We start from the raw sequence: 27,383 nt of genomic DNA on the forward strand, positions 1-27,383 counted from the left end.
TTATTTACTATATGAGATCAAAAGTAGAAAAAGAATTGTATATAAAAAAGAAAAAGAGAGTAGTAAGTAAAAATGTAAGAAGAAAATAGAGTAAAAAAAAAAGAAAATAGAATAGCTAATATTATAAGAATAGAGTAAAAAATATATATTAATATTTATAAGAATTTTAGTATTATTTATTATTATTTAGTTTTATTTATTATTAGTTAAAGCATGACAAATTATTTACAATAGATTAGTAGCAGTGTAGTGTCATTCAGATAATTGAGTAGCCATTATGCAGGTAGTGTGTCAGTGTGATATCTAGGTTGCAGGTCTCTGTAGCTCTGTGCTTCTCTGTGAGAATTCTGAGTGGCTGGAAGCTGTGAAGTAGCTGAGAGTTTTCAGCTTTGATTCAGCCTCTTAACATTTGTCTGGAAAAAGCCCACAAAACTAGTGACAATTAAAATCCTAGTGACAAACATTCATCTAAAAGTGTAAATGCATTCAAAAATTTATAAACCTAAACATACCATTCTCTATGTAGCAATGAACTCAAACATCATTATCAAGTTACACATTATATGTAAGTAACAAAACTCAACACAAATGTAACTGAAAATAATTATGCAAAACTTATTGAGTCAAAAAAATATCTACATAAGCATCTCTACAAAACTCAAGAGAAAGAAATGAAAAGAAAGCAAACAAGTGTATAAAGAAAACAAAAAAAGTAGCAAGAGAAAAAAAGAAAGAAGTAAATAAAACAGAATGTAAAAAAATAAAACATAAAATAGAACAGAATAAAACATATTATTTATTATTATAAGCAGATAAATTATTACATGTTTTAGCATTTTAGATTATTTCATTTACAAACATAAATTAGGTTATCATTATTTAATAATTAGGAATAGCATTTGAAGAAAAATGTATCTTTTAAAATTGCAAAACAAGAATATATAAACTTTAAAAACAAATTAAACAGAATAGAGAAACAAGAAAATCACAGCTTGCCAATAAAAAATTGAAAATTTTACATTTCAGCTTGCCATAACATTTCTCAGCATATTTAGAATATCAAAATTAAAAACTTTTTCTAAATATTAATTGCTTCTTTAATTTGCAGGAGAGATATAAAAAAAAAAGATTTTTAATAAAATAAATAACTGATTTCTAAAAAAATAACATATATTAAATCATTTAGATTTAGTCTCTTCTTCTTTCAGTTACGCCATTAAAAGTATCAGTTGCTGCCCTTCTTCATTTCTGAAATTTTCCATGAAGTCTTCTTTTTTTCCAAAATCTTATTTTTTTGAAGTCATCGAAAGCAGAGTATACATCAGGTTTAAATTTTTTAGGACCATTAGGAAGCTTAGAAACAAAGGCATCTTATTTTTTGTTAAAATTTAAAGGAGAGTTTTTGTCAGAACTTTTAGTGGCAGAATAAACTTTTCTTTAGCTTTTTAAGTGGAGCAATAGTCATTCATTAACTTTAAGTTGTTTCATTAACTCTTAACAATATTGAATAATCAAGAGATTGTTTTATTATCTCTTTATCAAAGATGATAGAAATCTAGCTTTAACTGATCTCTCTTTATTTTTGTTAGAGTTAAAGCCATTATAGATTTGAAGCAATATTGGAGAATGCTTTAGTTAAAGCTATCAAATTATAAGTTTTAGGGAGCCAAAAAAGTAAAAAGAAGTAATATTGTATTTTGTTTCAGTTTTCTGGCAGTAAAAAAATCCTAATGTTATTGTATGCCTCTATCTATTTTCTTTGTAAATGTAAATTTTAAATGTAAATGTCCTATTTGTTTCAGCAGAAACTCATCCAGCTTTGTTTGTTTCTTGTATTTTATTTTCCATGTCATCCTGGATCTCTTTCTGTTTCTTGTATTCTATTTTAACAAGTCTGTTGCAGGTCCATATGTAACTCAGTCTATTTGTTTTGTTGTTTTTCTATGAAAGTGTCTATTTTAGTATCCATTTTTTCCAGTTTTTCAAGTGAAAGTTTGATTTAATCGGAGTTTTCTGAAGTTTATATTATTAGTGAAAGCTTTTGATACAACTCCACAAAACAAAATTATTCAAGTGATGCATCATTTGAATGTCAACAGCTGTCTTGTAAATTGGTTTAAATGATGGTTAATTGGTACTAAACCATTTTAGGATCAACAAGAATCTGCCACAGGGCTTATTGCTGAGCCTTGGTTTGACATCTTTATGTCCAATATTCTTGTCCCTGGTTTAAGATATTTATGTCCACTATATCTATAATAGATGTGTGTCAAATACAGAAACTAAAAATAGGATGTATGGTGTCATTCAGTAAGGATCATGCCATAGTTCATGATTACTTGGATAGGTTTAAATAACACATGGTTTAATGCAAAGAAATATATTGCATTACATAAGGGTTATAATAACGATAAGTATATGTATACTATTAATGTAAATATACTAACAAAGGCAGAAGAATATAAAGACCTGAAAGGGTTAGTGTCACATAATGTTTTGGGTAACATACAAATATCAATAGAAGAAAATGTTTATTTATTTGATTTTTTTTACCAGGAAGGTCCATCTGGGCACTGAAATGCCTATTGTCAATGGAGGCTTGGTGAGAAAAGTTACAAAACAAGGATAGAAATACATTTTTGAGAACTCAAAAGAAAAACGGTCAATCAACATTATTTGCAAAGTATTTCAAAGCAAACAGTCAATAAGCAATGCCCCAGGATTCAATAAAATCCATGTAGGCTCCGTGTAGAACCTATACAGAATGTACCTGTGTGCACAGCCATAGTTACACTCTGTTAGCGAGCCATACATATTAATTATGATGCACTGCCAAGGTAGATCAGAGCTACATCATAGATATTAAATCCATGCAAGCAGCAGTGTAGAGGCTGTCTCATAGTTGTGGACTGTCCATAAAACATCTGGGCAAGTGTTAAGCACAGGACAGTAATATATATTTTTTTAATTTTATGTCCTGTTTGTGAGGTGCAGCATGATGCTTAGTGATACCCAGCTGCACTTATACATATGCACCTAACATCTGCTATATATCTAAAAAAGAAAACAGATGTAATTAATTGAATTTTTTTTCTTTCTCTCCCTGTTTGTATGTTGCTTAGCAACACTGTCTGATATCTAAAAATAGAAACCGGATATATTTAATTGTAGTTGTTCTGCAGTGCTGAGCAATGCAGAAACTCGTGCAGCTTTGCTGTGCAACACTAACAGGTATCTTAATAGTATATATGATGATATACAGCTTCTCTGTAGTATCCATCAGCTAGATAGGTTGAGTTGTTATCTATAGTGTATTATACAATGACCCCCCATTAATATTCCAAAACGTACACGCTGATTGGTCAGCATGCCCATTGCAAATCAGACTTATACTAATGGAAAAAGGTCCGGTCGCCTGGACTTTTTCCATTAGTATAAGTCTTGGATTTTTTTGTGTTTTTGTAGCAACAGAGAATGGAAGAGCTCCGTTGCTGTAATCTTGCTATGTTAAACGAGTTTAACATAGCGAGATCTCTTAAAAAAAAAGCAAGGGAGATCTTTCTTTCTCCATTGCTTTTTTTAAAGCTATCTCACTATGTTTAACTCTTTTAACATAGCGAGACACATTTAAAAAAAGCAACAGAGATCTTCCTTTCTCCGTTGCTTCCACACACAGCTCTGATGTACTGCGTAAGCATACACATGCACAGTACATCAGAACTGCTGCAGAATACTGGACAGCTGCGGAAGGGCAGCACAGAGGCATTATACAATGCCATTATTTAAGAAAAGTAAGTATTTTTTCTTAAATAATGTCATTGTATAATAGCAATAACCCACTTCTGGGTGTGGGTAATGCTGGATTTACACACGGTTGTCTTTGTTTGGCCACTCGGGCTTTGCCCTCATGACCAAACCACACCAACTGTGGGTAAATCCAGCATTACCCACACCCAGGTGTGGGTTATTGCTTAAGTAGGTCTCTGGTTTGAGTCCTGATCAGTCATACATTTTGCATGTATTGCTTTGAACAGGAGGCAGATGACTGAAACATCAGTTTAATTTAAAATTAAACAATTTTTACATTTAGCAAAGCTGCATAGTGCTAAGCTCTGCTTAAACATGGCCAAGGGTCTACTTCATTTGCTCTTTGCTAAGCTATGCTTAAACACGGCTTGTGTGAGTTTGCACGATGCTCAGCTTTCCTGAAATGGTTTGTGCGAATTTGTGCAATACTAAACGACGTGCTGCATTTTTGAAAGTTGCACTATGACATGTAAGGGTGGAAATGCACCCTATATAATGGCCAGTTGGCAGGAATCTGGCATCATTGTTTGGAGTTCTCACTTGGCTGTTGATATGCCTGATGGGGTTGGTGATGGAGCATGCTTTCGGGTGCAGAGATGGGGTATACAGGTGTCCAAAGTGTTTGTTGAAGTCCGGGTCAAAAACCATGAACCCCAGCTGCTGTAAGGCAATTACCAGGGCCCAGAGTGTACGTCTGAGGCCTGGGATCATTTGGCTAGGGAACCTACCAGTGCTACTGGCATCCCCTGCACTGGTGAGCAGTGTCATTACCACTATGACAACGTGAAGGGTAGAAAGAGGGGAACTTTGGAAACCTGGATCCAAGAAACTTGGGCTGGGCTCACCTCACAGATATGTAAGTATTTGTCCCAGTGATTTATAAATATACAAACTTAATGTGTGCAAAACTGGTATGCATAATGCTTTACTTCTCTTACAACAGCTGCAGAAGAGAGGACTCACAACGTCCAGTCCCATGCAGGGTGTCTGGCCAGGATGAGGTGTGAGTGTGATAAGTAGGGAAAAATTAAAGCAATAACCTAATGCATGAAGTACTGTCAAGATAAAAAAAATATTTGCAGAGTTTGCAGTCCTAATAGTCAGGTATAACATACTTGAGAAATGTAATATGTTTAGTAATGTGTCAGTGCCTACCTGAAGTGGTAAACCAAGTTAAGTCAAGTAACCATGCATTATTGTGTAGTATAGCTTACAAACATCAGTTGAGGCTGGGGTCTACCCAGATGAACAGTCACTGTTCTGCTGTGCTCATTGTGTGAAATATGCTGTAGGTTGCACTCAGGTAATGATGAGGGTAAATGGGCTATTACTTAAAGGTCTGACACAGCTATACATGCTGTACATGTCAGACTTGAAGCAACAGAAATAAATAGAATTTAAAGGGTGATGGTGCTGTGATATATACTGTTTCAAACAAAGAAGTGTTCACTATTCTTGTAGTCACTGCATGTGTGCTCTAATCTAACACCAGTCAACTGTACAAAGGAAATGAATAGAGACTGCTAAAAAAAAGTGTCTAATAAATGTAGTGCAATACCCACAGTAACTTTCAATCCTGTGTTATGGCCATTTGTAGTCAACTAATGCTGTATATTCCTCTCACTTCGGGAACAAGGTGTAGGAGTAAGGTAGCTCATGTTCTGGGCAGATATCCATGTGAATAAGTGCCAGATTTTCAGGAGCAATATCAATAAAGTGTAAAGAAGGATTGTGCCTTGACAAATAATCTCTTCCAATAAATGTGATGTATTCCTGTATGCACTGCCATGTCTTTTCTAATCTAACATCAGTCAGCTGTTAAATTTAGTGCACATGTTCCCTGGAGACAAAGCTTTGGGGTTCTAATCCAATGACAGTCAACTAAGACATCATCGGCTTTCTAGTCTAATTCATGTACATGAACATATCTCTCGACTGTCACAACTTTTTGGAATGTAATGACTAATGCCTCATATGCCTGGTCCTTGATTAGTATATAAATGACATTACTTGGAATGCAATTTATTGGCAAATGCATTTACAGAACACCTTGGTTGTAATGTATGAGCTCACTATGTAAAACAGTTCCCTGTAGTTGTGTACCTGCATTTGTTATTGCTTGGTCCATACTATCCCATGCTAACAGGTTGAAGGGTATGTACATGCCACATCGTCTATATAACAATTGGAGTCACTGTATACACACATGACACTGCACACCTGTAGACGTATGTATTATTAGTCTGTGTAGTAATATCACCTGCGAGGTCACTAATGGTATGTTTTTCCCTCTCTCCCCACCCCTTATCTTCTCTAATTTATTAGTATGAAATTTATTAATTTATTACCGTTATTTGTTATTATGTTTTGATATTAATATATTCTTTTAAATTAACTGTTATGTTGGCCTTATGGGTTATGCCATATTGGTTTGCTGCTAAAATACTGTTAAATTATTTATTGTTGTGTTTCTCATAATATACCTTAATATGTATTTTGATTAATCAGTATTATGTTCCATTATGTTAATGCTAACATTCATTTGGTTAGTACTAATCTTACCTTATGTTTATATCTAATTTACTACAGCACAAAAAGGTAGGCCGGTTCCAGGCAATCCACCTACCTTGCCTCCACTGACCATGGCACTGGGGCCCAGAACATCTGGGCCGCAGCCTGGTGGTGCCCTTCTGCTGCCCCTGCACTACCTGTGGTGTTGGGTAGTCCTACCCCATGGGCTGGGGCTGGGCTGCCCTCTGGGAGTGGAGGTGGAGGGGGTGATTTTGTCACCCATCAAGAAATGCCAAGTATGGTTCACCAAACTATCGGTGACTTCCTGCACTGGATGGAGAGCATGCTCACCATCCTGGCTGTACAGACTCACCCCAGACACCAGCCTCCACCACTGCCACCACAGGGGCAATGAAGGAGCAGTACTGACAGTCCCATGGGTGAGGAATTGAGTCACACTGTTACTGTATGGATGCTCATGGGACTGGGATTCCACAACACCCTCCCCGTCCAGGGTGTACACTCCCCTCTTGTGTCATACACTAACCCTGTCTGCTGTCTTTTCTGTCTGCAAAAGCTTCCTCAACTTCCCAACTTACCTCCCCTACATGTAGCTATGTCTCTTCCCAAACATTCCACTCTCACGTTAAAAAAAATGGGCACCTGTCCCCAAAAAAAATGTTGTCCCCATACATAGCTCTACATTTAGCAAATATGCCCACTGGGCACACTTAATTTGGTCCAATTGGCTTAAAACTGCAATTAGGTTGTTGTTACTCCTCTCTGGGGGTGACAGTCCAAATTCAGCTAAAATATGTGTCATACCGCACATTTGTTGGTGATGAAGAAATGGATAGCAATGCGTCTTTCCTACATATCCCTACCTGACTTTCAGTGTGTTTTTCCCCTTCTTGCACCCCTTTTCACCACTGTCCTAGCTCCCCATTTTTCTTTTTGTGCACTGCATCACTTAACTATGCTAAATAGTGCTATACTGATATACGCTTTTGGAACAATATTAATCACATTCAAGATGTACACCTGTCTCCTGTTTCAAGCCCACAGCCCTCCTATTTACAGAATAGTGGATCATCCAGCCAAGCCACACAGCTGCTAAGGAAAGCAAGTGTTTTAAGCAAAATATAGTCATGCTGTAGTTCCCCTCATTAAATATGTTTAAACAGTGCTTCACATCATGCCACACCGCAAGCAAATCAGCTAAAAGATTCATATAAAGGCACACTAATAAGCTTAGATGTAATTGAGGTATCTGATAGCAGGTAACCCTGTAGTTATGTCTACAACATGTAAGAACACACTTTATAAAACATTAATAGAACAGATGATGTTAACTGGGACTCTGTTATAAAAACACAGCACTCTAAGACCATACACATACTAATAGATATAAGTGCAATATTTAACAGCAGATAATTGCAGAATGATACGAACAACATGTGGAAATTCATCTGCCATGACAGTGATTCTGTAGCTCAGGCTGTAAAATGCATTGCAAAAATAACTTTTTGCTACACATGGTCCTGGGTTCAAGTATAGCTGCATCTACCAATAAAAATACATGTATGTGGCCATTAGTATTATAAAGTGTGATATGTATGTCTGTCTCATCACCTATTTAAACACCCAAAACAGTACAGTTGGAATGTCTGCTTCTATATTATAGAAGACAAAGGCCTACAGATAGGACCAATCTCACCCTACTCTTAGTGCAACAGGTAAGGCAGCAGGCTGAATTCCCACTACACGTTGAAGTGTGTACTCAGATTGTGCCCCAGTAATATCATACTGCAGCCTACAATGCTTTGCTGGTGATATCACTGACAAAACTGAGGAAGTCCCTAGTGGGGAATGAAAGCGTTTAACTCAACGTTTTTATTCAGTGTATGCAATTGCTGCTTGGTATGTTCTGATTGTTTATTGTGGAACATTTCCACCTGGATTTTGGAATAAAGCTGTGTTTTTATCGATCACTGGTGTCACATTGTGGATTACAAAGTTTGTATTGTTACGTTACCTAATTTGATTAGCCATTTTTTCTCCATATTCTTTAATAGCTGATACCAACCTGATTTGTTGTTTCTGTTGTCCTTTATTCTATCAATAACTGTAAATCTAAACATGGCTTTTGGGTGTTTTTCTGTATGTTTGTATAAAGCATTTGTTGTTTTTTTAAATCTGATGTCACTTAGATGTTCTGATATTCTGAATTTGACACATCTAGATGCCTGTCCCACATAAAAGGCTGAACAGCTACAAGTAGCAATGTAAATAACCCATTCAGACTGACAATTAGCAAAGAAAGATATACTGAACACTTGTCCACTGTTTTTACTAGTAAATTCTTTGGTCTTCAGCATACTTTTACAGTGGGTGCAGTGTCCGCATGGAAAGCAGCCCTTCAAGGGCCCACCTTCTAATGTAATTTGTGTTAAGCTGTTGTTAATTTTATTCCCTTGTTTGTAGTGATTAATGAATGAACCAATGTTCTTGCCCCTCCTAAAGGAAAAGTGGCATGTATCATCCAAGAGCACACTGAGCTTAATATCAGCGAGTAAGATATTCCAATGCCTGCGGACACTGTTGATAAGGACATCTGTGTTCCTGCCATAGATGGTGACTAAACTGATTTGGGAGTTATTATTTGGAGTTTTCTCACTGTATTGAAGTAGACTTTCTCTCTTCTGGTTGGTGGCCCAACATTTGCCTTGATAGATGTCCCCTTTTTTGTGGCCCACTGTCATTAAATCTCATAACCAAATCTGACTCATATGCATGGTAAGTGTCAGCATCCGAACAGATCCGCTTCAGGAGGAAGAATTGTGACTTTGGAATGTTTCTGCATATATGAGGAGGATGAAAGCTGGTGGCATGAAGCAGGGAGTTATACTGGGGGTATTTACGATAGACCTCAGATGTCAATGTATGGTCAGCTTTCCTAATTACTAATACATCCAAAAAGGTAATTCTATCAATATTGAACGTAATCGTAAACTGGATACCGCATTTATTCTCATTCAAATAGGTAACAAACTCCTTGAGATATGCAATATCAGACCTCCATACCAGCTGGTAACCATCCAAATATCTCCTCCATATGTCAATCTCATCTATGTAAATGTTGTGAGTCCTATCGTAAATGATCTATTCTTCTATGCAGGCCATAAAGAGATCGGCATATATTGGAGCAAATGAAGCCCCTATTGCAGTCCCTTTGGTCTGTAAATAACAGTTGTTCTCATAATATATGACATTTTTGGTTAATACATGCTCAGCCAAGCAGAGCAAAAATGTATTAAAGCCAGATGGATATAATTCAGACTTGAATAACCAATGTTCCAAGGCCTCCAAGCCTGCCCAATGGGGAATGGTAGTATATAATGCAGAAACATCCAAGTGCACATGTCTCACCCTGCTTCCAACTGCATGTCTGATGTAACATGTAGAAGCTCTATGGTGTCTTGTATTCTTGCTCTGACACATTTGAGCAATGGTTTAAGGAGTAATGTCAAGAACTGTGAAAGTGGTTCGGTAATTGAACCTTTGCCCGAGACAATAGATCTGCCTGGAGGGTTTTGTAAATTTTTGTGAATTTTAGGTAAGAAATATATGTACTGAATACAAGGGTCAGTAACTGTGAGATGGTGAACAATATTGTCTGTTATAATCCCCCTCCTCCCTGGCAGAATGCAAAAAATCATCTATTTGTCTCTTGAAACCAGATGTAGGGTCCAATACCATATGTGTGTAATACTGATTGTCAGAGAGTTATCTCATAGCTTCTGAATTATATAAAGGCCAATCCTGTACAACTATTGCACCACCTTTCTCTGCTGACAATATTACCAGTTCTTTGTTGGCTGCCAATTCATGTATAATGTCCATTTCTTTCATGGACAGATTGTTATGCCTAAAACGAGTTTCCCTGTAATTAAAATGTAGATCTTTCAGAATGGAATTGTAGAACATGGAAACATTCAGATGCATGGGTGGAATGAAATTTGATTTATGATATCTGAAACCTGAATATGATTCTGAGTCGGGTTCTGTTTGAAAAAATTATTTCAAGTTAAATAGTCTACAAAAATCAGAAACATATTTAGCAAATGTATCTTCAGGAACAAAGAAACCAGGTATGAAATAAGACCTTTATTCAATTGTTTCACATGCATGGGAGAAAATTCAATGGATGAGATGTTTAATACATTATTTACTTCTGTACTATGAGCCTCAACAGCTCTTCCATGCTGCCATGCTGTCCACTCCTGTGCCCCCCCCCACTTTCGCTTGACCCTAAAGGGGTGGAGGAATTTCTCCTCTTGGATACTGGTGAATCTGAGGCATGTTGTGTATTGGACTCTAAGGCTGGGGAGGACTCATCCCCTGATTCATCACAACTGGATGTATTAGATTTCTTGAGGATGGATCTGAGTCTTTTTCTTTTCACTACCTTCATGTTTGTTAGTCGAAAAGCGGTGCCCACCCTCATAATCGGTGAGTTCTCGGTGGAACTTTCTCATTTTTTTTTCCTTATGCATTTGCTCTAAGGTTAAGAGATCTTGACCTAGTTTCTTTAAATTGTTTTGTTAACCCTCCTGTCTCTCAAATTTAACAATTTCAATACACATATCTGTGATTTCTGAAATATTTTTGTCAATGATCCTGTCATAGTGTGATGCTAAAATCCTAACAAATTCCATTGATGTTTTGTGCTGGGCCACAGCCCGTTGTTCTAACAGGGTGGAGTCCGCATCAGCATCAGGAACAAGAAGTTGTGTGTGGACTCTCAGGCCTCTAGGTGATATATCTTTTGCTAGATAAGCCTTAAAAAGTTTGGCATGCCACACATTGGCCATCAATGTCCTCATGCTTTAATCAATTTATGAAATTCGACCTCACATTTATTTGCTGTCAAAATAGCTTCATTACCATTATGTTCACCCTGATTGGAAAGACCAAACACCGCCAGATCATCTCTATCACTGGACAAGTGTTCGATATATTTTTCTTTGCTAATTGTCAGTCTGAATGGGTTATTTACATGGCTACTTGTAGCTGTTCAGCCTTTTATGTGGGACAGACATCTAGATGTGTCAAATTCAGGATATCAGAACATCTAAGTGACATCAGATTAAAAAAAAACAACAAATGCTTTATACAAACATACAGAGAAACACCTAAAAGCCATGTTTAGATTTACAGTTATTGACATAATACAGGGCAACAGAAACAGCACATCAGTTTGGCATCAACTATTAAACAATATGGAGAAAAAAATAGATAATCAAATTAGGTGCCTTGTTTTCTCCAGGACTGAATGAATACTTTTAACATGTTCAATGAATTGATGCAATTTACCTAAAGTAACCTCTGGTGGGGCTATACTATTAATAGGAGCGTGTTTGCTTTGTGGATTTAATGCACTGAGGAAGGCTGGATTAGATAGTTAAAACCAGTCTGCTCTATTTTTGTTTTATATGTTCTCCTATATTTAATAAATCTACTATAGTCAGTTTGCTGGCTCTACAGATTTTTTTTTTTGTTTGGATATCACAGACAACCACAACTTACATACATACATGGCAGATGAGATAGACGCAAGGGTTGCCAGCACACACTCCACAGGGGATTACCATGGCATAACACATGATCTGGCAGTTGTCCACCTGCCTGACATCATAGCTAATGTACACCTACCTGTTTTCCAGGACACACCAAGCATTTTGGCTTACATTGTCTTACTGATACCATTGGCTGACACACTTACCTGACACACATAACTTACTTGGCTACACTCACTCTGGCTCTGCCTATAAAACAAGGCTGCCACAGGTCTCACACTTACTCTTATAGCTTGTTGTCCTGCAAAGTGTTCACCCTTTCTTCCTGTGCCTATTGCCTGCAACATCATCTTTAGCTTCAGCCTGTAGCACACACATTTGTATGTAAGTAGTAGCTACTACAGACATTCTCTCTGCCATGACATAGGATCTGTCCCCCACTACTTTCCAATCCAACATAGAGAAAGGGGTTGCAATGTACATTGAAAGTTTATATCTTGTTCAGTGGTTACATGGGATTGGCTGATAATAATGCAAATCAGATGTGCTGGCTGTAATTATCAGTTCAGAAGCACAAATTGGTTCAGAGGCAATCATTTCCTAATAGAGAATATTGTTACAAAGGCAAATGGCTAGGTAGGGAAAACATTGTGCATGAGCGTAACTTTTCATGATCAACTTGTTGGCACAACATTCATATATCTGCCTCATTCAGCAGAGAGGTATTGTACTCAGCACATTTTGTTTCCAACATGATGCATATTTGTCCATGTATTTAGGGGGAATGGTGATTACAGCAGTAAGCCTTGCATGGAACTGTACTTCTGACATGTCATTGATCTGCAGATGAGTTACACCTACAGAGGAACTAGTGTTCAGTATGGGTAGAATGCTCTCTGTTAAACAGGTATACCACACTCCTGAGAATTTCATGTTAATAGAGATTGTAATACTACACTGCTATTTGTGTCACACTGCTTGTTTAGATATTATAAGGGGGTTTACACATATGGGCCACTACTTAATGGACTTTTGCATTGGTTGTGTGACCATACAGCAGTCTCTATCATGGCACAACCAGGGCTAGATGAGTAATGCTACTGACCTACTCATATCCACACTCTTACTATGTTTGCATGGTGTTGAACGTGAAATGTGTAACTAAGCAGTGATTACTGGTAGCCATCCGTTATTACTGTATCTCTGCATACTACACTGCTACATATGTGATCCTGACATATGTTCCCATTTTGTTGTCTTTCAGGAGTTATGTATCCCAGATGCCAGGCCCTTTTACAGAGGCAGAAAATAAAGTTATCCTGGACCTCCTGTCTCAGCAACAAGTCCTGCTGTCCAGGGGAAGGTCAAACAGGGAAGAGTGGGCAGCATTATGAGCTGACCTGGTTCACAATGTGAATGTCATTGGACACCAAAGTAGTACATATGAGCAGGTGTGACACCATGCCATAGTTATGACAAATTCAACCTGCAGAAGAGCAGTAGATGTGGCCAGGGATCATAGTGTCACCAGTGGAGGGCCTGCAGTGGAACAACCACTGTCAACCACAGAAGAATTCCTGGTGAACCGAGGAACACAGGACATCTCACAGCCATCCATCATACAATATGCTGTGACTGTGGGTGCCACCATTTCCACACAAGAGGGGCATCCAGGTATGCTTATCTCGATAAGCATTGGAATAATGTAGCATTCAGTGTTTCACAGTGCACATACCTTTATGTGGGTGGCAGGAATTTTATTTTGGGAGGGGGTACTTGTAGTGTGACTCTCATGCCCAGATTGTGAACCACATACCATGTAACATAGTATATGTTGTAAATGTGAGATATGTGGATGTATTAACCTGTCATAGTGCAACATGGTTTGTTGTTTACATTACCTCTCCTGCAAAGTTTCACAGGAACATCAGGAATCAGATGTGGCCATGATCCAGCTCCTGGTAAGCAAAACACTGCTGTGATACATAAGCAGAACACTGTTGTGATACAGATGTAGATTGAGTGCATTGTAGTTGCTAAAATGTCATCCCAGGTTTGCTGTCTGGATTGATGTACAGTCTGCATGAGTGCCAACCTCACATAGTTTTACCAAGGGAACGCGGTTTACAGTCATACCTATGCCTTGTAGTTGTGACCACACTGATCGAGTTGCAGTATTTGTAGGACAGTTCAGATTGCTTTATGTGTCAGCTATGCAGAGTGTTGACATATGTCAGCAGTGTACATCACTGTTCCTCAAGAAATTCTTGAATAAGTAGCTTATTATTTACAAGCAACTACAGAAGTTTTTATAGAAAGTAATGTCTTCAGGTCCTGGTATATGAGGGCAGGGGTTAAACAATTTTGCAATACTGACAGCATTGTATACAGCTTGACATATATGGCAAAATAGTACTGTAGAGCATAGCAGTGCATGTATCGATGCACAGCTTTTCCCTTTTTATCACAGGTGACATGTGAGGTTGGTCTCTGTCCCCTTCACAACCTGATGTCAGTGTCTCTTCAGACTCTGATGATGATGGTAGCCAAAGTGAGGCACAAGGGGAAGTTGCAGGGGCTAAATCTGTCACAGAGGTTGACATCCTTTTTCTGCCCTCATTATCACGTGCAAAGTCAGTACGCTTATGCATACGCAGTCCCCTAAGGCTACAGAGGATGGGGACATTGAACAGGAAAGTGTGGGTACTATGGCTGCAGTGAGTGTTGATACTGGCCATAATTAGAGATGGTGAGGTTGTACACAAGTGAATTGATAGGGGTGCTTATAGAAGGCCTGCTGTCCTTCAACCATCTGTTGCAGGTGTCCTGTCACGTGTCACTCGGCATATGTTTAGGGCCATCATGGAGGTACAGGCATGTTCTGAAAGGACCTCCAGATGAATGCTCAGGGTTATAGATGCAGCACAGTCTGACATCCGTGACTGCCTCCACTGCATTGCTGATACCCTGGATCATCTGACTGATGCAGTGTAAAGACAGTGGTCTGAGAGAGATCTCAGATTATCTGTCTTGGATGGTCATTTTCTGAGATGAAACATTTGGTTGGAGTTAAGCTTCAGACCTGTCAATGTAGTTCAGCAACTACATCAGCTGAGAGGCCACGTGGCCATGCTCACACTCATTCCTGTAGTGGCAGTACATCAAGCACCACAGAGGCAAGTGTGCTGTCCACACCGAGACATGGCAGGCCATGGGGTTGTGGTCCTAGGTGGTCCCATTGAGGACACAATCCCAGCAGACAGCAGTCACTCTCAGGTAGTAGTGCTGCTTATGACCTAGGGCATGGAGGTGCCAGTGCAAGTCCTGGCATAGGCAGTTCCTGTGTTCTGTGGCAGAGACAGTGAACTGTCAGCTCTGCCATGCATGGTTCAAAACTGTCCAACATACAGTCACATAGGGCTAGCACTGAGCTTGACTGTGTGCATTCAGATACTCACACACCACTGTCAGAATCAGGTCACCTGCAGACACACACAGCACATTCCATGGTCCATCTTGCCTCCTTCACTTCCTGACGCACACACATGCTTGCCAATCTATTGGGTCAGCCTAGGCCTCCTGTACCACAACACAACACCCTGTGCAAGTGATGATACCTGTGCCACATCCCTGTCATTTTTGTCATTGATGCATGGAAATGAAGCTATGTGTCTGATGCACAGGCTGACTACCTAAATTACTATGTATTCCTTTAATCTACTGTTGCCTTTCACATGCTACTTGTACTGGTCACTGACAGATATTGTCTGCTTGTGATTGTACTGAGTACACCACATTATGTTGTGTAGATTAAGTTGGATGATGTTGTAATGGATGTATACTTACAAAATGAATGGTGTCTCACAGAACTGTTTATGTTCCAGATTCAGAATTCTTTCAGACACACTTATGGTTACAGTGCTACAATAAACCTGTAACCATCAGAGTCCAGGAAGGAATGTCAACACAGAAGCAAAATGTCTTCACAAAGGTAAAGTAGTATAGGTGCATGGCTCCATAGGTTCATATGTGTATCACAGACTAACAGGGACAGTGACGTCATGCAGCTTACTCCTGCATCTGTAATCTCTGACATGATGCAGTTCCCTAGATAAGTGTAAACAGGGTTTTGGGAGCTGACACATCTGCATGTTGTGGAATAGGAGATGCATCATCTATAATCCTGTGTCCATTACAGACATTTGTCCTCATCCAGTTATGATTGCCTTGTTTGACATCTCATTGTGTTACTTACATATAATGTGCATTACAGCAAAAGTGTGGATCACATGGATCAGGAACTGTTACATGTAGTGTAGTGTCACAGTCACATACCTGTCTCCCCAGCATGACCTATTTATACCACAGTCAAGGTACACCTGTGTACAATAGGTATGTCCTATACTAGTCTTTTCTTGGATGTGCAGGTGGTACACAGTGGGACCTGACAGCTCCCTGTATGGCAGCCATATACCTCCCCTCCAAAGCATGTAGGGGACAGAATACACTTTTTCAGCCTTGATACAGTCTGCATTGGACATGTTATGTACACTTTTGGGTTACTGTGGGACCTCTCTGGCTGTTACAGGTGTCCGATATGCCTATGTACTTACATACCGCAGGTGTCATTGCACTCAATGATAGATGTGATGAGTGCCTCATACAGTGTAACAATGACATTCTGGGATTTATATGCAATACCTTTATCTATAGGTTTTACAAAATGCATGAAGTCCTACATCTTACTGATCAGTGAAATTCAAAGGCTACATCACTCTCTGTGTCCATAAGTCCCTGCCTACTGGGTCAACTATTGGAGGTGTGCAGACAAAAGATATTGTCCAGGGGGTGGTTAACTGCCAAATGTATAGTACTGTGCATTCCTTGGCATATCGTATTTGAAAATGGCTCTGACAGAAACTGAATGACTGTATCAACCCATCCTGGGTAACTGCTGGTTTTGTGTGTGAAACATTGACAGTCCCTTATTTGCAATCATCTGCAAATGTAGCCAATTTGAGGTCATTGACATTAACCATGACTGCAGAGAAGGGAATGGTTAGGAGGGTTAGTCCTAGGAATGATGTGTGTGGGTAGTCCACTGGTCACTGGGCTTATTGTAGTGTTGACCTACAAAATCCTGTCTTCCCAGTTAATGACTGTCAGACACTTGGCTATCCAACGGCTGAAATACAAGTTTGAAAAACACCTCTACAGTGTGACCACAATGTCTGATGGCCTAATCATAATGAATGTGTTATCAGGCTATGGAAGGTGGGATGAGTAATTTTTCCTTCATCCATAGCAGTCTGTAACAATCAATTCAGTCCGAAGCTTAGGGTAGGCATGATCTGACCTTGAACAACACAAACTGCATTTGGACCCATGTCTGCAGGTGTACTACATTGTTACCGATCATTTCCATGATTAGTCTTTTCATGGCTGCAAATGTAACTCTACTGAGACATCTGGGGCACCAGTTGTCACCGCATTCTAGCTACTTGTCCTCTGTGAAGCTATGTATTGAATTTAATTCCAGCATGATATACAAGAATATAGTCTGCCAACATGTCTCTGTCTGTAGAGACCATAGGCAAGCAGTGTGGGGGGGATTCATACACACACCCTGGGAAAGGTAAAGAGGCACTGTTCACACAGTTATCCTGCAGCTGTACACCACTCAAGCAGTGTGTACTGTGCTGACACAATTACCTTGTGAGGAATGCTAACAAGAGGGGAGTTCCCTGAATTGCTGCTGCCTGGCTACTACAACTGCTGGTCTCAGCACTACCACTCTCTCCTGAGATACCATGTCCCTACACTTTGTCTCTCACCAAAATCAAAATCTTAGTACCAAACACCACATGAGGAGCAGGCCACAGCCTGTTTCTTCATCCACATAGTTGTCCCACTTCATGCAAGGCTCTTTAGCCTTGACATACCCTTTACCAGGTAGATGCCTTCAGGGCAGTCATTACAGAGTGGCATGCATTATGCCTAGTATTCCAGGGTTTTTAGGATTTCAGTAGGGTGATGTGTAGATGGTGAGTTAGAGCACAGCTGCAGTGTCACACTTGTTGTATCTTTCAGCTTTTCCCAGTTAGGGGTCACCACAGTGGAACTCCGGTCCACTAATGAACGAAGGTACGCCCATTCACACTATGATGTACAATGTCCAGTGACATACACATGGAAGGTTGCAAGCACCATAGTGGCACTGATCCCTGTTAGGTGACAATGTCACAGCAGTTCATACAGCCTGACCATCATCAGTGTCATGGTGTATGTTTGCATGCCATGGATCTGAGATGTACTGCAGAGGGGTGGCCACCTTTGGCCAAAGTGTGTGTACCCACACTTGTCCTATGTTATGTCATACTGTACATTTATGTAACAGAAAATATGTCTGTGTTCCCATATCATGTAACACAACAAGCAGTGTGCTGTCTGGTCGCCTGACAGGCAGTGCAGACTAACAAGGCCAGAGTAATGACCGCAGAGTTGAACAAGTTCTGTGTGCATGTATACACAGATATCTAGATCTTCACTGCAAGGTGTGCCACCTGTGCAACTGCATAGACTTGGCTGTAGCTGACAGGAGGACAGGAAGCACCTCATGGCACAGGAAACTGGGAGCAGTCATAGTCATCTCCCAGTTAGATCATCCTCCCACAAGTGTCTTCATGAACATATGCTTGTTCACATACTCAGGGCTGTAACCCCATGCAAATGTGTATGTAGTATCATTTCCACTGGTAACAGTAATGTTCCTGGCAAGTAGCACTTCATTAGCCATATCTGATGTACATACTCAGGGGTGATAAACATGGTCACAAAGGCAAGGCCACACAGGTTTACACCTACTTTACCATAGATCACCATGTCTCCAGAGGAGTAAGATGGGTAGTATATCATGCTCATGTCATTAGTGAAGCCACTGTCACTTGATGCTTATAACCTCTGTGTACTCTTCCTTCAGCATGCCAATATTTCACTGCAATGGTCATTTTTTCATGTGCCTTTGCAAGCACCATTGGGAATTGGATATAACACAAACTTTCCTCAGAAGGGAACTTCAAGTCCCCAGTATCTGACCTACAGGGATAGTATGCAATTACTGTCATTGTAGCTTGTGTCATATAGACCACTCAGAAGTGATCTCTGCCTTGCATACAGGGCAATGTGTGACCCTGGCATATTGGACATGCTGCAACTCTTTTTAGTGGAATGGTACATGTTTTACCTGCTGTAAGGACACAGGATCATAAGATCATAGTAATTTACTAGACTATTGGCCCTGAGGCCCTTACAAGCCTGGACAAGAATTTAGCCTGTGTTCCAACATGTCAGCACTGATGCCCCTCTCCAGCAAGGACACAGGTGGAATCCCAGGGGTGTATTTTCCATCCCCATCTAGTTATCCAGGTTGCGCTTACCATGGGTTAAAGAGGTATTCAGCTTGATGTTGAGATGGAGTCTATTCCTCAGAAGGGGGGAGTCTCTGGGACACAAATCTGTCCCATCAACAAGTCCTACTGATGTCACAGACCAGGACGAGGTTGCACATGTGGGTTAACTGAGTGGATCTTGACTTGCAGATACACAGCAGTTTCATCAAGTTGGGGTCTGAGATTGCTGTGTATGCCAGACAGAAGCCACCATTGAGGACTCTGCATGAGAGTAGAGGGGCAGGGATTTTAGCCTATCTGTGTAGGTTAGATGATGAAGGTTGTGGATTCTTCTGGTGAGGAACCTCTGTGGTCTTTCCAGCTGCTGCATGTGCATTGTGAGGTACATGCCAAAAGGGGCATTGTACTCAATAATGGATCTTATAAGGGAAGAATACATGGATGTCATGACCCCCATGTCCCTGGATGAGATACCCTTCCTAATGAGGTGGGCCATGTAGAAAGCTTTCCATACAACGGAGGGGATATGACAACCAAACGTCATTTTGCTATCAACCTGGGTCCCTCATGACTGATTGGGTGCTTAAGTCCTTATTATTATTGTGATAATTTGTGCAGACATCACTCTCCTCAAATGGGATGATGAGGCAATTTTTAGCATTCAGTTTAAGGCCATGTTTCTGGCATCAGGCATTTGTTTGGGCGAGAAGTCCACAACCGGCCACAATCCAAACTCAGGTTTAATAAAAACGTTTGGAACAATATCTCCTCAGCTCTCAGCCTTCCTGGAGTAAGTGTTGCTTGCATCAAGTTGTTGGATATTTGTTTGGGTGAGACCCTCTTGGAGGATGTCCACATCACTAGGGGAATTGATGACAGCACCCAACGTTCAGTCATCTGCAAACTTGGTCAGCCATAGCACACTGGTTTTGGCCTGCACCTCAGAAAAGTATATCCCAAATGACAGCAAATGGACCAGTGTGAGAGTAGAACCCCTACCTATCTAGTGTTTCACACTATAGATCACAGTATTTTCAGCATATGCCAGGGCTTAAGTCTGATGTTACTATGGCAATTGGTAGTGTTAAGGTACATGACATCAGCAGGCCTTGTGGAAGAGAGGGGTATGGAGGCTGGCAGCAACTGTACATGTGCAGACCTATTGAAATGTGGGATTATCATTTGTTATGTAGGGGAGGCATACATACACCAAGCAGACTGGAGTGAGATTAGAACCTCTACTTATCTAGTGTTGCACACCACAGATCCCAGTATTTACAGCACACACCACAGCTTAACTCTGACATTGCAATGGCAATTGGTAGTGTTAAGGTACATGACATCAGCAGGCCTTGTGGAAGAGAGGGGTTTGTAGGCCATCAGCACCTGCAAGGACCAAAAAGTGCAGGCCCATTGAAATGTGAGATTACCATTTGTTAAGCAGGGGAATGCATGCATGCGGGTTCACTTCATAATCTCGAAATTTTGAAATATCGAATTTCAAAATCTTGAGACTATGTAGCCAAAACCCCTAAATACCGAAAGACCAGAAATGTGAAATTCAAAATCCCGATGTTCAGAGATATTGAAGTAGCACTTCTGGTGTTGTGCTTTGTTGATGGATAGATGAAAGTTCAGGTAAATATCTATGTGTAAGTGTGTTGGTTAGGGGCTATAGTGTGTGTCAGTGTGTGTTGTGACTGTGATGTGTGTGTGTGTGTGTGTGTGTGTGTGTGTGTGAGGGACTGTAAAATGAGTGGGTGTGAGTTTCCCTTGTGTGTCTGTTTGTGCGATCTCGGAGTTAGTATATTTAAGTAGGAGGGTGTAGTGTAGGATGATATATTTTATTGTGGGGGGAAGTTGTGTGTGTGTGTATGTTTATGTGTGTGCTGTATGTGTGTTGTACGTTCGGTATTTTGAATTTCGCGCTTCTGGTCTTTCGTCATTTAGGGTTTTCGGCTACATAGTCTCAAAATTTTGAAATTCAATATTTCAAAATTTTGAGATTGTGTAGTGAACCCATGCATGCATACACACACGCACACACACACACGCACACACACACACACACACACACACACCAAGTGGACCACAATGAGATACAGATCACCACATTTACAGCATGCACCATGGTTTAAGTCTCTTTTTGCAAGTAAATATTATTGGAGTACATAAACTAGGCTTGTGTTGAACAGCATGTGTGCGCTACAGAATTACACTGCTTCTCAACTGTTCTCTGCATCTAGTAGCCTTGCAGTTAGATAACTGTTGTTTATCTTAGCTATGTGTCTACAGTATCCATTTTGGCCATATGTGGTTGTTTGCATTTGGATGGGCAAGCATGTGGGCAACAACAATGTGCCATGACAATGTGTGCATACACAACATAATACATGATACCACCTATTCACCTGTTGGTGTATGTGCTGTGACATCCAGCAGGCACAGGGGGGTGTAGGGATGTGCATTATGTACTGTTGAGCCCTTACATTTGGTCCTTTAAGCAACATTTTACATGTTATACTGCAGCTTTAATCACTACTATCAGAGTATGTAGGACAATGCAGACATACACAGATATACAAACATATATTTGTAGATAACATGGACAATAAACATACATCTGTAGACAAAAGGGACATAAATATACATGGATGTGTGTGTGTGTGTGTGTGTGTGTGTGTGTGTGTGTGTGTGTGTGTGTGTGTGTGTGTGTGTGTGTGTGTGTGTGTGTGTGTGTGTGTGTGCGCGCGTGTGTGTGTGTCTGATATATGTATATTTCTTATCTAGATGTATGGGTGGAGAAAGACATGTATGTGTTTATTTATTTATTTATTTATTTATTTTATTTTACGTTTGTTGACCGGGCTAGTCCAACTGGATATATGTCCATTTTCAGTAGAGGCCCAGGGAGAAAAGCTCCACTAACAGTTCTAGACATATAGATACAAATGTATTTAAGGCAAGGCAACACAAGTTATTTAGATGATAGGTAAAACATCAATAAATCAAACAAAAGTTTACAAGACAAATGGAGAAATAATATAAACAAGAGGTATAGACAAATACATACTATTCAACAGAGAGTATGCTAGGAAAGGACAGACTACTATAGTACCTTCTATGATACTCTATCTAGTACATAACTTTGTTACCTGATAGCAAAATATATTCGTTCAGAGGTTAGTAGGAAGGAGTGCATAGCAAATGCAGTAGTGAGATAGGCTAGACGAAGTATGAAGGATGAAGTGATTAATCTGGGTTAGTGCATGGACATAGCCAGTTATTCTTAAAGTATTCTTTGAGTTGCTTCTTGAAGAGTGGTGTAGAGGACAGAGATGAAAGTTCTTTAGGGAGAAGGTTCCATGTTTTCCTCATGGAGTTGGAAAACAGAGAGTCCCTGGCTTTATTGTGGGACTTTTGTGTAGATACTTGCAATTTCTTTGCTGAGCATAGGGTAGATAGATTTATGTAGGGGGTAACCAGGCTAGTATGTATAGGTGTTTTACTAGGATGATGGAGGATCTATTGTGTGACAGTAAGCTGGTAAAAGAGAAGCTGATTGTGGAATTCCAGCCAACCCAGTTTTTTTTAGATTATGACAATGGTGGGTTCTAAATGGGGAACTTGTGGCAAATCTGGCAATGTTGTTGTATGAGTTTATAAGTTTGTTGAAGTTATTTTTGGAAAGATTCATATAAATTGGAGAGGCATAGAGGAGGGTAGAGATAAGATGGGTGTAGGCAATAGTAGTTCTAGCTGTAGGAGTAAGGAAGGATTTAATCCTATAAAGGTAGCCTAGCGTTCTGTTCACTGATTTTATTGTGTTGTTTATGTGTGTGTCAAAGGTGAGGTTATTATCAGTTGTTACTTCTAGGAGTTTGGTAGTTGGGTCAGGTGATATAGCAGTACCATTACTGGATAACACTGTGAAGTCTATTTGTTTGGACTTTTTTGTAGGGTTAAAGAGCAGTAATTTGTTTTTTGGGGGGGTCAGGAGTAGGCAGTGCTGTAGGAACCAGTCTTCCACAATGTTCAGTACCTTTTGGGTGAGGGATTGGAGTTCAGTTAAAGAAGTAGCAGAGCATATTAATGTTGAATCATCTGCATATTGTATGCAGGTAGCTTGAGGAATAGTTAAGTTGAAGTCATTAATGAAAATTGAGAATAGGAGAGGGCCCAAAATAGAGCTTTGAGGGACACCTAGGGAGACAGAAAGATTTGTGGAAAGTGTGTTATCCCATAGCACAGCTTGTTCACGGTTCTCCAGGTAGCAATAGAACCATTGTAGTGCTAGTGAATCAAGAGAGAGAGATTTAAGTAGATTAATAATAAGCTGATGGTTAACCATGTCAAAAGCTTTTGAGAGGTCAATGAAAAGAGCAGAAGATAGAATGTTGTTATTACGATTTTTGTTGATGCGGTCAGAAAAGGATAAAAGGGCAGAGGTGATACTATGGAATGGCCTAAATCCATGCTGACAGGTAGCTAGTAAGTTATTTTGGAGAAGGTGATTGAGTAGTTGTCGGTGGATACAGTTCTCCATTATTTTTGGTAAGGGAGAGAGTAAAGCAATTAGTTGAACGTTGGAAAGGTCAGTGGAGTTCCCACCTTTATGTAAAGGGATGATATGGGAGATTTTCCAGATAGATGGGATAGTTCCTTCAGAAATTGTTCTATTTATTAGGATAAAAATGAGATAGGCTATAACTTTGGCTGCTTTTTGCAGGTATTTGGCTGGTAGGAGGTATGCTGAAGGGGTGCATGGCTTCAGTTTTAGGAGAAGGGTGCAAATGAGGGATGTAGGGACTGGTTGTAGGTGGAATGATGGTAGTAAGCTAGATGAGGTGGATGACAGAGATGGTTTAACAGGGGGTTGAGAGTTTGCTAGTAACTGGATAGCTTCAGTAAAGAAGGTATTAAAGGTATTGGCAATATGCTCAGGATTGTTATTGGTGGTATCTGATGGGGTTGGTGTTTTGGTGTGACCTGGGTGTACGAGTGTGTTTATGCCTGACCAGAATTTTTGTGGTTTATGTTTGTGGGTCTGCTGGAGCTAAAAGTAGAAGTTTTTTTTATCAGTCATTATAGATCTTTTAGCAGCATTAAATATATATATATATATATATATATATATATATATATATATATATATATATATATATATATACACACACACACACACACACACACACACACACACACACACACACACACACACATACATATATATATATAGGGTGAGTGAGATATTGGCAGACAGATATCTATACTTATATGTCTGTATCTGTCGACATATCTATATATGACAAGTCATTTTGAGTGGGGAGCACAGACCTTTGCTCTGCTTAACTAAGTGTATGAGCATGCCCAGTGGGGATTTTGCTAGTTATAACCTGACTCCAGCCCACACCTACCTGTACTCCAGTCTAGGATCTGTGTGTTACACATAAAATATGACATCTGTCCCTGTTTCTGCACTGTTGCACATAACTGAACTTGGTTATGACTTTCTTCAGCTGTGTGATGTAATTAATATATCACATAGGTTAATAATATTGCACCACATAAGACTGATGGTCTGTAAATCAAAAAGTAATACTACCTGACATCCAAAATAAATGGTTACGGCTAGAGTAAAACCCTGAATGCCACTACAGAAGCTAATTCCCTAACCCTTTGAGCCACACAGCCTGCTTGACAGACAACAAGCATTCGTAACACATTCATCTTTAGATATACGTATATAGTTATTCTTGCGCTAAGTAAAATATAGAATGTATGATCAATTTCTCTGTTACTCCCCTGAGACTACCTGGCATGCTGCTATACCATTGTTGAGTTTGTGTTGCAGCATTTACAAGGGAAAACCATTGTAATGGGGGTGTTGGAACACCACCACTTGTTCTGCTAGGATACACAGTACTCTGACTTTCATGTCATCCCACTATCTAACATCTCCCTTGACTAATGTACCAGTAATCCATTGCAGAAGGTCTGCATGAGTATTCCATACATGGGATTTAATGAATACTCCTGGAGACAAGGTAGTGCAATGGGCATCTGTAGTCCCATGTGGATGTAATTTCTGTGCAAGTAGCCCACTATATTTACTTGCATAATGTACCATAGCCATACCTGCAATGCCATATCATAATAATCCTTATGAGTACTGTGGAGGTTATGCACTTACCTTGCAAATGCAGCAGCTGATGCAACCATAGTTCAGGGCTGACTCTGTCTGATGCAAGCAGCACACCCAATACATAAGTAGGTACAGGATGTGTGGGTTGCCTGCTATCATTTTTAATTTCTGTATGTGAGTAGGAGTGAGGTGTCAGTCCCTAAGGCCCTAGGTTGTCAGTGAATGTGCCATGAATTGCCTCCTAGCCAAAGCCATGGTGTACTGAGCACACCTACATCTGCCTTCAGAGCTCAGTGAGTTCCTGTAATATGTCCCTGCCCACCCTGTAGCATTCTACAATCTCAGGCTCATGTAGCTCCTGGAAGGTTCCCCTGGGCCTGAACAGTCTTCTCCTTCTCAGCCTAGGCCTATTGTCAGCAGCACTAACAGCACTGACTTCAGCCTCTAGTACATGCAGATGTAGTATAGCTGCAGCAGCCCCTAGCATTATCTCATCAGTTAAAATTTCAAAGTCAGTACTCCGATGTATCAGAGTATTATGGGAAAAGCAGAGTGTAGGGTGTATGCATATTTTATACAGGTCTGCTGTATGTGTGATTGGCTAGTTATTATGCATTTCACCTGCCTAAACTGCAATTAACATAATTTAATCACCCTTTTTGGTGACCGGGCTATCATTATGCATCACGTCGCTCAGCATAGCTTATTCACTCCTTAAATAATCATCACTTTCACATGAATATTGTGCCACGCATACACAATAAGCTATGTACTACACCATGCAGCATAGGTTATACAAAAGTCACAATCAATAATTAAATACCTCCACTTTTAATTACTTGCTGCCTATGTCATCACTGTGATGTGGGTGGTCTTTTTTGCGTGAACACACTCAGCTATGTGGTGCATCGCTCAATCACGTGCACTGGGAATTAAAAATCCCTAAAAGTAACAGGACACAACCCCCTGCTGGCATCCACATCCAGTGGTAATATCACATGGTGTAGGGGCCTACAGAAAAGGGATCTGTGGACATAGTTGCTGCTTTAAGCTATTCAGCAAATTTGCCTCATTTGCATACATATCCATGATGACAGCCTAGTAACTACATGGTTCATACCCAATGACCTAGGCAACAGCACCAATGCTCCATTGTACAGACCTGATGCAATGTCTTATAATACATTTCTGACAAATATTATAAAATACTTTTTATTCTTTTTTTTTTTTTTTAATTTTTCAATTAGGCATGTTTGTACACTGCAGCATATAGTTCAAACATGCCAAAATCATTAAAAAATGCTTTTACATATTCCCTTGGATTTTCAGACATCAACAAAGCATTTTTTACATACCACTGTATGTGATCTAATAGTTTCAAGAGAGTTATGTCCGTATTTGTGGACTTATTTATTTATTTCTTTATATTTGTTTACCGGGAAATTCCGACTGGACGCAGGTCCTTTTTCAGCAGATGCCCGGGGAGAAAAGCCCAACATCATGTACATGATAAATAGAGATACAAAGTTGCAGCAATAGTAAACAACATTACAAGTTGTTGGCCTTAATACAATAACAAGATATTGATTATCCACAGTATATACAGTAAATGTTGCAAGTTAAGATTGTTTCGTGTTGTTTTTAATATTAATAACAAAGCTGTCAGACAAGATGCTAAAGTATGTAATGACAACTAGCTATTTCTGACTGTGGTTAGTAGTGGCGGTAGTATAGTTGGGTTAAGAGTCTAGGTGGGGAGGGAGGAAAGGATGGGGTGTTAGTCTGGATTAGAACAAAGACAAACCCAGTGCAAATTTAAATGGAATTTGAGTGCAGTCTTGACCCATTCTTTCCATGGACACTCCTTTACACAGAAAATTTCTGCATACACTATGGACACGGACAGAGGATCAACACAGATGCCTTTCTGCT

This window comes from Protopterus annectens, chromosome 9.part0 (genome assembly GCF_019279795.1).
Source record: "Protopterus annectens isolate FY-2018-M chromosome 9.part0, PAN1.0, whole genome shotgun sequence".
Taxonomy (NCBI): domain Eukaryota; kingdom Metazoa; phylum Chordata; order Ceratodontiformes; family Protopteridae; genus Protopterus; species Protopterus annectens.